The sequence below is a fragment of the Halichoerus grypus genome, chromosome 7, assembly GCF_964656455.1.
Source record: "Halichoerus grypus chromosome 7, mHalGry1.hap1.1, whole genome shotgun sequence".
Taxonomy (NCBI): Eukaryota; Metazoa; Chordata; class Mammalia; order Carnivora; family Phocidae; genus Halichoerus; species Halichoerus grypus.
Genome location: NC_135718.1, coordinates 82,793,263 through 82,807,700, shown reverse-complemented (window position 1 = coordinate 82,807,700; position 14,438 = coordinate 82,793,263). Strand labels below are relative to the sequence as shown.

The 14,438-nt window shown below is 36.5% G+C and overlaps 1 protein-coding gene and 1 pseudogene across 3 annotated transcripts in view; both read left to right on the top strand.

Moving 5' to 3' along the window:
- PCDH15 (protocadherin related 15) overlaps nt 1-14,438 on the top strand; it is a 1,707,782-nt gene that overhangs the window by 345,891 nt on the left and 1,347,453 nt on the right. The gene's annotated exons all lie outside the window — the stretch shown is intronic.
- Nucleotides 244-13,504, top strand: LOC118547963 (dnaJ homolog subfamily C member 21 pseudogene; annotated as a pseudogene).

Here is a 14,438-nt window from a genome sequence, read left to right as displayed (position 1 = left end):
ATAATCTATTCTGTTCCATTCCAGTGAAGTAGCAAAGCTGTACACAGAGATCAATAACAATGCTTGTTAAGGGCAATCTCAACAATATATTAACTGATCTACTCTTATCTATTGACTGCATTGATATTTATTTATGATGTATGTTTTTTACTATTTAAATAGCACAATGGTATTTTTAAAATTGAGTTACTGCCCAATAGGTTATATTTAGGACATGGTTACTTCCGGACGTACCTAGTCCTAATGGCTGTAATAATGAATAGCAGTAGTAAACAAACCCAAGATGTTGGCAAAGAAGATCAGAAGTGGTATATTTTGAGAAGATGCTTTCTCTAAGAAATGGTAATTTGTCCTCTAATGAACATTTTATGAGGTGGAGTCTCATCACTTAGCAGACTTTGAGGCCGTGATAGCCTTCCTAATTACTCTGTTAATGGTGGCAGCATAATGGAGATGGTGCTTATAGGCACAAGCAAAGTCAGAAGATAATTACTCTAGTTCTTGAGTAGGGTGAAAAAAAATGATCTCAGAAATACCCTGTGACAAGCTCCGCATTGCAGCACGTCTTGAAAAATAAACTAGGATCATTAGCTGTTTTTAGCAGTCTATTATTATACTACCTTTTTGTTTCCAACAAAGCAGGTCAAATTATCACAGTAGTGCGCATGTTCTTAAATCCCCTCTGTGAAATATTTCAGAATGAATGGATATCCAGAAAGAAAGAAATATATTTACTAGAATATAGGTGTGTCTAGTATATAAAATGTCTACCTTGCCCAAACTGAAAAATGTGTGTAGATAGAGATCCATATTTTGGAACAGTTTCTCTTTTTCAAAATATAACACATCATAGGGCTATTTTTTAAAGGACTTTTTCCAATTCAGCTAGTATCTTATACTAATAGACTATAAGCTACCTAAATTAAGACAGACTGGGTTGCAAAGGAACTTATAGTGGAGTTTTTAGATTTCTTGCTCATTGATGGCCAACCTAAAATCAAGACCATGTCAAACTGGAAAATATCAAGAATATCAGGGAAAATGTAGATAAGGGATAGTAGGATAGATGACATGCTCTGATTCTCCAAACTGAAAAAAAAAAGTATCTGGATAAAATATTTTAAAAACACATTTTTAAAAACAAATCTGTGAGCTAATAAATAAAATGAAGGAATCTGCAAATCCTCCAAAGAAAGTAGAATGAGGAACTCTCAAATAAGGGAGCTTTAAAGTCAGCCCTCTTCCTGCAGGATTCTTCCAAACCTTCAGATCTGGCACCCCTGCTTTGAGAGCCCTAGGGATGTTAGAAGTAAGACCTAGCTAGGCTCTTCCCAGTCTGGGTAGTTGAGAGGAGGCACATGAATACAATTAGGGAACCAAAGAGCTATAGATATGGAAGAGTGAAAAAGAAATGCATCCCTCTGTACAGAAATCGAGAATGCAATGCTGATCTTCACAGTGGGGCTTGATAGAGGAAACGTAAGTTTATCCTGAAAATTCAGAATCACAAGGCAGCTCATAAGCAGACTCCCAGTCATGATACTCTGTATTCTGGAAAAAAAAAATCAGGCAGGCATATAATTTCACATGTACGCTGTCTGATGAAGTCCTCATTTGTCTGATAGAAGCAAATTAAAAGTATCTATGTATGAATTCAACTTTAACCCAAGATTAAAATTTCCATAGAAAAACTGCAGTTGACATTCCACAATTTATAGTGAAACTATAAAAAATTAAGAAAATAAAGCACTCTGAGTGAATAATAGATATAACAAAAAAAGACCCACAGGTTTAATACATTAGAAAATGTTGGTAGAAAACAAAGTAACAATGGCATAAATATGAATGAGAAGCTAGCAAATATTAGTAGAGAACAAGACAGCATAATGACAAAGCAAATTAAAAAACATATTCTTAAAATTACAAAAATAATAAAAACAAAAAATTCAAGGGACACATTAAACAGCAAATTAGCTAAAAGAACAAGAGATAGAGCCAGAAACTGGTAAGAATGTGTGTTTTATTTTTAATTTGCTTTATCATTTATGGAGAATATAAAATGTCACCACATAAGAATTATGGAAGAGACATCAAGAAGTCATGTTCAAAGACAGTTGACTTTTTTTAATTTGTTTTTTTTTAAGAAACAGGAAATGGGGAAGAGGCAATATAGTTTTCCCTGAATTGTTGAAAAGTTGAAAGACATATTGAGATCTGTCCAGCGAATCATGCAGATTTATAAATTTTATGTAACAATGTTGCATTTGTCTGAATATAATAAACAACATAGCCTCAAAATTATAAAGCAAGAATTTCCAAAACTACAAGAATTTGTGGGAGATTTTATCACATATCCCTTTTTTAAAAGTTGAATGGTCATGTGACATTTAGGAAATTTACCCCAGTACTGCTATAAGGGGGAACTCATACCTTCTCTCCCTCCCCCTCTGCCCCTCCTCCAACTCCTGCTCTCTCTCGCTCTAAAATAAATAAAATCTTTAAAAAAGATAATTTAGAACAGAGTAACTCCCAAAATATAAATGCATAAATAATACCTGTAAAAACCAAATGATGAAATGAATATTAAAGTTATAGTAAAGATAATTATTGCAGATGTTGAAGGAGGTTATTCCAAGTGATTAAAAATTTGGGAAAAATCTAGAAATATGAATTGTACACAAGAGAGAAGGCACAAATAAATTATAGTAGAAATGAAAATGAGAATATAGCCAAAGATCCTAAAAAAATGAGTGATTATTATGAAAAACATTATTTCAATATATTGAAAAATATGGATTCCTAGAAAAATACAATTTTCCTAACTAAAGAAGCAAAAGAAACCTGTATTCTTTTTTTTTTTTTAATTCCAGTATAGTGTACATACAATGTTACATTACTTTCAGGTGTACAGCATAGTGATTCTTCTTTAACAGCTAAGGACAGTAGTTAAGTCTTCCTACAAGACAATGTCAGGACTAGAAACCTTTGCAGACAAATTATAATATATATAAATATAATATATATATATATTAATATATATGTTTATATATTATATACAATTAATATATATTTATGTATATATAAAAGGAAATAATCCAATGATACAGCAAATAATCCTGAGAATACTAAAATAATGAATTTTTTCTGACATACTTTATGAGGCAAACATAAACTTAATAAATTATCAAACAAATCTAGTGCAAGAAACTAAAACTGCAGTCCTATTTGCAAAATTCCTAATGAGAATATAAACACATCGAATCCAGAAGTTTTAAAAATGTGTACTTGTATTTATTCCCTGAATGTAAAGTTGGTGTAGTTTTAGAAAATTGATTGAAGTAATACACTGCATTAAAAGAAGGGAGAGGAAAACATGATAAACTCAGTAAATTTTTAAAAGTTTTTGATTAATTTAAATACTCATTAATGATTTAAACCATATCAGCAAGCTAAAAAAAAATTAACGGTCATGTATTCCCAAACACAAAATCATTTTAATAATACCATACTTAATGGTGACATGTTGAAAACAATCCTTCACAATCCGGAATAAATTAAGGATGCCCACTCTCACTACTTCTACTTTACACTTTACTTGAGAATTTTACAAGTTTGTAAAAAAAAAAAAATGTAAATTTTGTAAAGCAAAAAATTACACTTTCATTACTTGCATGTTATGCAGAAAGCCCAGAAGAATCTATAGGCAGGGGTTTAGAATTAATGTGTTTTGGTAGGTTACTGGATGCAAAATCAATTTATAAAAACCTTGATGGTTGTTTTTTTGTTTTTGTTTTTACCAGCTACAGTTAGAATTTATACTTAAATAGGTATCATGTGACACAGCAAAAATACTATGATGTGCCTAGGAATAAATATCATTTATGAAAAATTACAAACCTTCCTTGAACAACCAAAGACATAAGTATTTATACTCATACACCTAATTGTGGGGTGAAATAAATAATTATAAAGTATATGTTATAATATTAGAAATTATAAAGATTTATTATAAAAGAAGAATATATCTAAGTGAAATTGTATGTATCAATAAAAATTTCAGTAGAAAGAATGTAATGCATAGAAAAAACACTCATAACAACTGATGAATAGAGCTTGGATATAGATCAGAGGGGAAGAATAGTGCTGGGATGAAAAAAAAAAGTCACTTTCATGTGGACTTGCAATGGTAATGGAAGAGACAAAACTATAGCACATCTAGGGGCGCCTGGCTGGCTCAGCTGGTAGAGCATGGGACTCTTGATCTTGGGGTCATGAGTTCAAGCCCCACATTGGGTGTAGAACTTACTAAAAATTAAACCCTGTAGCACATCTAGAGGGCACTATAGAAGAATATGTTAACATATTTATAACATGATATTGGGATAGATATCTTAAAACAGAGAGCACAAACCACCCATGGTATAATTGACCATTGCAATAGCATTAGCTTTGAGAACTTCTAATTGTCAAGAGACAACAAAATGAAAGTAAAAACCTAAGTCCTAAGCAGGGAGAAGGTATTTGAAAGTAACATCCAGAATATATAAATGTTATGCATTAAACAATTTGATAAATACCACTAACCAAATAGAAAAGTTGGTCAAGAATACATTATCAGGAACTTCTTGGAAGGACCCAGAATACAATAGAATGGCTAAGGATTAACTTAAAGAACACCAATAATTCAATAGAAATATTCCTAAAAAGGAGGGGGGGCAGAAGAAACATTGCGTATTTTTTAAGTCGGTTATAGGAACACAGGTTAGAAAGAAGCTGCCGGCACACTCGACCTGACAGGTGAGTGAGGTTACCTGGTCGGAGGCAAGAGAGGACTAAGCGTCTTCCTGCTGGTCACACCATCAGTAAGATCTGGGAGTCGCAGGATGGTGCCGGGAATCTAGGATAATGGGACCGCTGACACTTCCTACTGAGCTCAGTTCCCACCAGGAAGGATATTTAGACAAATTAGAGTCCAATGTGAGAGTGAGAACATCTGTCATTTCCTCTTGAATTAAATGTATGGGGAAAGTATCTAGAGCAGGTTTTCTTTCTACTTAGTTTTAGTGACAGAAAGTCCACTCTTTAGGCAGAGTATTGTCAGGTGTTCTGCCAATTTCATGCATCACGAACATCTGCAGTCTGTATTCTTGGATCCTATTAGGGTCCTTTAAATCACCATTACTGGGGAAGGGACCTATTTCAGATGTCGAGGCAAGTTGAGATTTCAGCACCTGTCATGGTTGATTACAAACGCAAGTTATGGCTCAGTAGACATGCCTAGTAGATGTTCTTGGAAGTTTTCTCACAAAAAAGAAATTTCTAGGTAATTCCACATAACTCGGACTGTCTATAAATGCACATACACATATTGTGTATTATGTGTGTATCTATTTATGTGAGTGTGTTAACTTTTGCAGTGAACTAATTCACTATTGAGCCTAGATTCCTATACTTCCTACATCCCTGCTTCAAAGTGTGTGTGAATTTTCTAAAGATAGAATAGGTTGTATGCTTACTAGTGACATTCTCTTTCCATTCTTTCTTTTCTTCTGCATAAGAACACATGCTTCTCCTTGGAGGAGTGGGTTAACTTCTCCACATCTCTGGTAAATGATGATGGGTGACTGGGATATAGGCAAGTTCTAACAGGGAGCCTGTATTTACATACATTTCCCTCTGCCAGGCAGCGATGATAACTTAGTGGGAGTAAAGTAATTTGTCTTGTCACACACACACCTTCTTGTTCGTGGATTTCGTCATGATTCTACCACTCACCCGGGCTTGCACCTTTATAGATGGGTTGACAAAGCGTCTTTAATTACCTCCTGATTTCCTCCTATATGAAGACACTTGTCAAATCAAATGGAGCCAGTATTAATAAATGACCATTGTCTGAACACAGTCTACTTCAAAGGTTGTTATTTCTTCATTTTTCCTTCTTTGCTATGGATGTAGTGTTGTAATAGAAATGACAATTTTTTTTTTTTTGAATGATGTAGCCCAGGATTTGAATCTTTGATCCACCACTTACCAGCTATGTAAACAAAAATAAATTTATTGTTTCATTTTAGCATAATTTTCCTAATTGAAAAATGAGAGTGTTAAATACTACCGAACCCTACATTGAAAAGAACTTATATAATGTGCTATGTGCAAAATCTCTGAAAGTTATTTTATAGTTTTCCACTGAACATCAGAAACAGTATCACCAGGCACCGTGCAGTGTTCTGCTTAGGACTTTAAATATGAACAACAAGATTTCGGGATGCCTGGGTGGCAGCAACGTTTGGCTCAGGTCATGATCCCAGGATCCTGGGATCAAGGGGAGTCTGCTTCTCCCTCGGCCGCTCCCCCTGCTTGTGCTCGCTCGCTCTCTCTGACAAATAAATAAAATCTTAAAAAGAGAAAAAAAAAAAAAAACAAGATTTCTCTCCAGTGTTCACAGCTACATAATCTAATAGAGACAGACCGTTTTTTTTTCTCAATGAACCTTTTTATTTATTTTAATTTATTTTTTTTGCTTGTCTTTTGATTCTGTATTTTTATTGTTATGGTAATCACCATACATTACATCATTAGTTTTTGATGTAGTGTTCCACGATTCATTGTTTGTGTATAACACCCAGTGCTCCATGAAGAACGTGCGCTCCTTAATACCCATCACCAGGCTAACCCATCCTCCCACCCCCTCCCCTCTAGAACCCTCAGTTTGTTTTTCAGAGTCCATCATCTCTCATGGTTCGTCTCCCCCTCCAATTTCTCCCCCCTCATTCTTCCCCTCCTGCTATCTTCTTTTTTTTTTCTTAACATATATTGCATTATTTGTTTCAGAGGTACAGATCTGTGATTCAACAGTCTTGCACAATTCACAGCGCTCACCATAGCCCATACCCTCCTCAATGTCTATCACCCAGCCACCCCATCCCTCCCACCCCACCCCCCACTCCAGCAACCCTCAGTTTGTTTCCTGAGATTAAGAATTCCTCATATCAGTGAGGTCATTTGATACATGTCTTTTTCTGATTGACTTATTTCGCTCAGCATAACACCGTCCAGTTCCATCCACGTCGTTGCAAATGGCAAGATTTCATTCCTTTTGATGGCTGCATAATATTCCATTGTGTATATATACCACATCTTCTTTATCCATTCGTCTGTCGATGGGCATCTTGGCTCTTTCCACAGTTTGGCTATTGTGGACATTGCTGCTATGAACATCGGGGTGCACATACCCCTTTGGATCCCTACTTTTGTATCTTTGGGGTAAATACCCAGTAGTGCAATTGCTGGGTCGTATGGTAGCTCTATTTTCAACTTTTTGAGGAACCTCCATACTGTTTTCCAGAGTGGTTGCACCAGCTTGCATTCCCACCAACAGTGTAGGAGGGTGCCCCTTTCTCCGCATCCCAGCCAACATGTCATTTCCTGACTTGTTGATTTTAGCCATTCTGACTGGTGTGAGGTGGTATCTCATCGAGGTTTTGATTTGGATTTCCCTGACGCCGAGCGATGTTGAGCACTTTTTCATGTGTCTGTTGGCCATTTGGATGTCTTCTTTGGAAAAATGTCTGTTCATGTCTTCTGCCCACTTCTTGATTGGATTCTTTGTTCTTTGGGTGTTGAGTTTGATAAGTTCTTTATAGATTTTGGATACTAGCCCTTTATCTGATATGTCATTTGCAAATATCTTCTCCCATTCTGTCGGTTGTCTTTTGGTTTTGTTGACTGTTTCTTTTGCTGTGCAAAAGTTTTTTATCTTGATGAAGTCCCAATAGTTCATTTTTGCCCTTGCTTCCCTTGCCTTTGGCGATGTTTCTAGGAAGACATTGCTGCAGCTGAAGTCGAAGAGGTTGCTGCCTGTGTTCTCCTTTAGGATTTTGATGGACTCCTGTCTCACATTGAGGTCTTTCAACCATTTGGAGTCTATTTTTGTGTGTGGTGTAAGGAAATGGTCCAGTTTCATTCTTCTGCATGTGGCTGTCCAATTTTCCCAACACCATTTGTTGAAGAGACTGTCTTTTTTCCATTGGACATTCTTTCCTGCTTTGTCAAAGATTAGTTGACTGTAGAGTTGAGGGTCCATTTCTGGGCTCTCTATCCTGTTCCATTGATCTATGTGTCTGTTTTTGTCTTGATGATGACAGCTTTGTAATAGAGCTGGAAGTCCGGAATTGTGATGCCACCAGCTTTGCTTTTCTTTTTCAACATTCCTCTGGCTATTCGGGGTCTTTTCTGGTTCCATACAAATTTTAGGATTATTTGTTCCATTTCTTTGAAAAAAGTGGATGGTATTTTGATGGGGATTGCACTGAATGTGTAGATTGCTCTAGGTAGCATTGACATCTTCACAATATTTGTTCTTCCAATCCATGAGCATGGAACGTTTTTCCATTTCTTTGTGTCTTCCTCAATTTCTTTCATGAGTATTTTGTAGTTTTCTGAGTACAGATCCTTTGCCTCTTTGGTTAGATTTATTCCTAGGTATCTTATGGTTTTGGGTGCAATTGTAAATGGGATCGACTCCTTAATTTCTCTTTCTTCTGTCTTGTTGTTGGTGTATAGGAATGCCACTGACTTCTGTGCATTGATTTTATATCCTGCCACTTTACTGAATTCCTGTAGGAGTTCTACCAGTTTTGGGGTGGAGTCTTTTGGGTTTTCCACATAAAGTATCATCTCATCTGCAAAGAGTGAGAGTTTGACTTCTTCTTTGCCGATTTGGATGCCTTTTATTTCTTTTTGTTGTCTGATTGCTGTGGCTAGGACTTCTAATACTATGTTGAATAGCAGTGGTGATAGTGGACATCCCTGAGGCATTCCTGACCTTAGGGGGAAAGCTCTCAGTTTTTCCCCATTGAGAATGATATTCGCTGTAGGTTTTTCATAGATGGCTTTTATGATATTGAGGTATGTACCCTCGATCCCTATACCCTGAAGAGTTTTGATCAAGAAAGGATGCTGTACTTTGTCAAATGCTTTTTCTGCATCTATTGAAAGTATCATATGATTCTTGTTCTTTCTTTTGTTAATGTATTGTATCACGTTGATTGATTTGCGGATGTTGAACCAACCTTGCAGCCCAGGGATAAATCCCACTTGGTACAGCAGACCGTTTTAATAGAGATTTGTTAAGTACTGTGATAAAGACATGTTTGGAGTATCTTAGGAGTATCTAAGGGAATTAAATCTTGCCGAGTCTATTGTGTTAGCAACTGTGATGAGGAGGAATGGCCAGCAGGACCGTCCATTCAAGGCCAGAGGTGGGGGAGTATAAAACTTCCTTTTTCTTAATGCTCTTGTCCACCCAACCTCATCCTGCCTTGTGATGTTGAGTTTGAATTCTTGTCTGAAAAACATGGGGAAAAAATTCTTGTTTGAAAAACATGAAATGCAGCACAAGAATTTTTAAGATGTCTATTTCAACTTCACCACATTCATAGAAAATTATCACTGAGTGGTTTTGTTTTTACCCATTGCTGTTCTCTTAGCTGACAGATTGAAAGATTTAAAAACAAAACAAAACCATTTAGTATATGTGCTGCTGAAGCGAGCACCAAAACAAAACCACTTAATTGGTCCTCTTAACTGACATGAGCTTCGGGATGATTGTTCATTTCTCTTACATGTTACTTTTGTGGAAGGAATGCTACACAAGAAGCACAGAGCCGTATTCATTTCCTCAAATTCATAGCTGATGCCTGTTCTCTGTTCTCAGATAGTGGATATTGTTACCCTGTAATAGGATGAGATGCAGTCCTGATAATGTCACTGCCTCCAAGATTTCATGAGTTACATAAAATGGAATCGATTCTGCATACCTACTCCTGTCAAAACCACTCTTGTGGAAATAACGGGTTTTCATTGGTGTTTTCTTTTAGAATTTTTTAAAATATAAAATACTTAGTTCCTATTTGCAAACTTAGTGAATAAAAAGCTTGCATCTCTTGTGGAACAGATGTTTTGTGGGATGCAGAAGGACAGGTCTCAGGAAGTTGCACGGAGGTGAGAGAGCCTGAGCATTAGAAAAGTTGCATAGTTGAGGGGATGAGTGAGGGGAGCAGAAGCACAGAGACAGGTTTCCATCATGTGCGGGGAAGTAGGAAAATGCATGTGCCTATGAGACCAGGGGTGATCGCTGCTTCAACCTGCCTGATCCTGACAGTCAACCTATTTTCTTCTTGGTTGTCCCCATATTTACTTAATAGTGCCAAGACTATAAAGTACAAATTGTGTGTATCCTCAGCCTTCCTCCTAATTAAATGTGAAAGTACCTGCCAGCAAAATGGAAAAATTATTCTAAACACCTTTATAGTGTTGCTTCTTTTCTTTAACTGAAGAATAATTGGCATACAATAATACATTAATTTCAGGTGTACAACCCAGTGATTTGATATTTATATACATTACAAAATGGTCACCACAGTAAATCTAGTTACCATCTTTCTCCATACAAAACTGTTTTATTGACTGTATTCCCTATGCTGCACTTTCCATCCCCATGCCTCAACCATATTACAAATGGAAATCTGTACCTCTTTATCCCCATCACCTATCACCCCCCCCCCCACTTCCCCCCTGGCAACCGTCAGTTTGTTCTCTGTATCTTGGAGTCTATTTCTGTTTTGTTTTGTTTTGTTTGTCACTGTTATTATTTTTTAGATTTTGTTTGTTATTCCATTTCTGTTATTGTTTTTTAGATTTCACATGTAAGTGAAATCATGGTATTTGTCTTTCTCTGTCTGACTTATTTCACTTAGCATAATATTCTCTAGCTCTATCCATGTTGTCACAAATGGCAAAATTTCACTATTCTTTATGGCTAAGTAATATTCTGTGTGTGTATAAATATATATATAATATACAAATAAATATATATAATAAATATATAAATATATTTTATATGTAAATATATAAAATTTATATATAAAATATATAGTAAAATTTATACATAAAATATATAAATATTATATAAATACACACACACACACATATATATACACTCTACTTCTTCCTTATCCATACATCCATTAATGGACATTCAGGTTGCTTCTGTATCTTGGCAATTTTAAATAATGGTGCAATGAACACAGTGGTATATATGTCTTTTTGAATTAGTGTTTTCATTTTCTTTGGATAAGTACTTAGAAGTGGAATTACTAGATGATATGTGTTTCTATTTTTAATTTTTAAAAAGATTTATTTTTTAAGATATTTTTCCAAGGATTTATTTCTTTATTTGAGAGAGAGAGACATAGAGAGAGCACAAGCAGGGGGAGAGGCAGAGGGAGAAGCAGACTCCCTGTTGAGCAGGAAGCCAGATGTGGGGCTCAATCCCAGGACCCTGAGATGATGACCTGAGCCGAAGGCAGACACTTAACCTTCTGAGCCACCCAAGTGCCCCCGTTTATTTATTTTAGAGAAAGAGCACATAAGCAGGGGAAGTGGAGGGAGAGATAGAGATTCTGAAGCTGACTCCACGGTGGAGTCTGATGCAGGGCTCAATCTCATGACCCTGAGACCAAGACCTGAGCCAAAAACCAAGAGTTGGATGCTTAACCAAATGCACCACCCAGGCACCCCTATATTTTTAATTTTTTGAGGAACCTCTGTATTGTTTCCCATAGGGGCTGCACCAATGAATTTAGTTATTTTGACTGGCTGGTGATACTGTTAAATAATCTATGGAAAAAACACTTCATTCTAGGACATATTTCTCCATTCTTATTCTGTTCATTAATTTAATTATTCATCAGATAACTGAATGCTAGACACTGGTTTGAGATTTACTTGATTATGTCATTGGAGTCTCATTTTACCTTTTTCTGTGTATGTCAGTTGCCCTAATTCAGAGAGAGGAAACCTATCCCAAGTCCATGGGACTAAGAAGAGAGAGACTTTAATTTAGGTCTCTGATTCCAAAGTAAATAGCCACTGTCCTCTTGCTTCCTATGTACCTGTTCCCACTTAGTTGTCTGGCAAATACCTTCTGATTGGATGGAAGATTAGAGCAATAGATTAATTCATTAATAAATCTTGAGTGCTCACAACAAACAAGGACCTGTTACTCTGGTTATGGAGATGATGAAAAGGGCTTTTATGCAGTTTATCATAACGTTTTTAAAATGATTGTGAAGGAAGAGCTAGAATCTATGTTAGAAGAGGAGATGGAAGATTTCCCCACTTTTGGAGACTCCCAGAATGACTATGATACGGTAGTCCACCCTTTCTATGCCTGTTGGCAGTTTCTGCACTCAGAAGAACTTTCCTTGGAAGGAAGAATATGATACATGACAAGCTTCGAACTGCTGGGCGAAAGAGCCATGGAAAAAGAAAAAAAAAAAAACTCGCGACAAAGCAAGGAAGGAGAACGAGCTTGTGCGCCAGCTGGTCGCATTCATCCATAAGAGAGATAGAAGAGTGCAGGCGCATCGGAAGCTCGTGGAGGAACAGAATGCCGAGAAGGCCAGGAAGGCAGAGGAGATGAGGCGGCTGCAGAAGCTGAAGCAGGTCAAACTGGCTGAGCAGTACAAGGGACAGAGCTGGATGACCGTGGCCGACCTGGGGAAGGAGCTCAAGGAAATGGAGGTGGGCTACGAGAAGGAGTTTGGAGATGGATCAGATGAAGATGAGACAGAGGAATCTGAGCCCAAAGATGGGGCAGAGGAATCTGAGCTCAAAGATCGGCACAGTGGTAAAGACAGTGATGAGGCTGAGGATGCTGAGCTGTATGATGACCTTTACTGCCCAGCGTGTGACAAATCTTTCAAGATGGAAAAGGCCATGAGGAATCATGAAAAATCAAAGAAGCATCGGGAAATGGTTGCCTTGTTAAAACAACAGTTGGAGGAGGAGGAAGAAAATTTTTCAGGACTTCAAACTGATGAAAATCCATTGAATGCCAATTCTGAGGAAGAAATAGAAGATGCACCAAAACAAAAGCTTTCCAAAAGGCAGAAGAAAAAGAAACAGAAACCAGCACAGAATTATGATGATAATTTCAATGAAAATGGAACTGGAGAAGAAGTAAAGTTTGAATCAGAAGATACCAACTTAAATCAAGACCGTGCCAAAGAATTGGATGGGAGTCCCCAAGAAAGTATCACTGTCACTGAGACTGTCGAACTCTGTGATGATCCAAAAAGGGAAGCTAAGAATGCTCCTAAACCCAAAGGAAAAAAAGCCAAAGATATGAAAAAATCTGTCAAAGTACCTGCTAAACCACAGACAGTGAGTGATGTTCTTATCAGCTATGCAACCTGCCATAGTGAATTTCCATCCTGGAATAAACTTTTTGACCATCTGAAGGCCACAGGTCATGTAAGGGCACCTTCATCATGTTCTTTAAACAGTGTAACAAGTAGTCGAAGCAAGAAAGAGAAACGTAAAAACAGAAATTCTGCCAACGCTTTTTCTTTTTGATTGTCTCTAGATTTTGAAACCAAAAACTGAACTGAAGTCATCTAAAGAGTTAAAATTTCGGTGATCTGCAATTTATTGCATTGTGGAAGATTATTTTTATCTTGTAAAAACATTTTTTTGTTTAATATATATTTTTTAAACATTTCATTAGTGATTGAATTCTACTTTGCCATCTGAATTGACTTGAATGTCTCAAAACAGGTACATATTGTAAAGTATACATTCTTGATTTCTCTTGGCTCACATGGACAGAAATGTACAGGGAGAATTAAACTATTTTAACACATAAAAAATTGCTGGTGTTTAGGCAGTGTACAAAACAAAAATCCTGCCTCTAATGAAAATAACTTTCTAGATACATAGAAACATATCCTTTAAGTGCTTTATTGACCATCTACCTGGTTGGTTAGATTTTTCAGAGTAGATACAATGTGTTTCACTCCTGATTCCCTACTTTCTGATTCAGTGATTATTTAATGAATCAGTATTGAACTAGGCATGCCGATATATAATATGGAGCTTAAAAGGGCAGTGACATGTCATATTGCCTAGGCTTGAATCCTGGAGAAATGACGTTTTTTCCCCCCACAAGTAATGTATTTTCTCTGTAGTCAGTCTCACCATCATAAAATAGTGTAAGAATAGTGTCAACATATAGGTTTTAATAATATCTGTGTGAATGGGCACATTGGAAGTTCTTAGAGAAGTTGTTGGAGCAGAGCAAGTTCTCGGTTAATGTCACCCAGGAGTCATGGGCAGCTATGATGTGATGTAGAGAACACAGGGCTTGGAATCAGAACTGAGCCTCTATCCTTTCTTCATCGTGGCTGTCGGCTTCTCTGAACCCAGGTTTTTATAGCGACATATATATAAAATTGTCATTCTGTTCTTGAGAAAAATTTTATTGTGAGGATTAAGTGCAACATGAAGGAGTCATTCATTCAAGAACTGTTGTATAGCAAATATGATAAGTGATAATTACTGTCTTACTTGGCTGGAAATAGGAACAAAAAAGACAT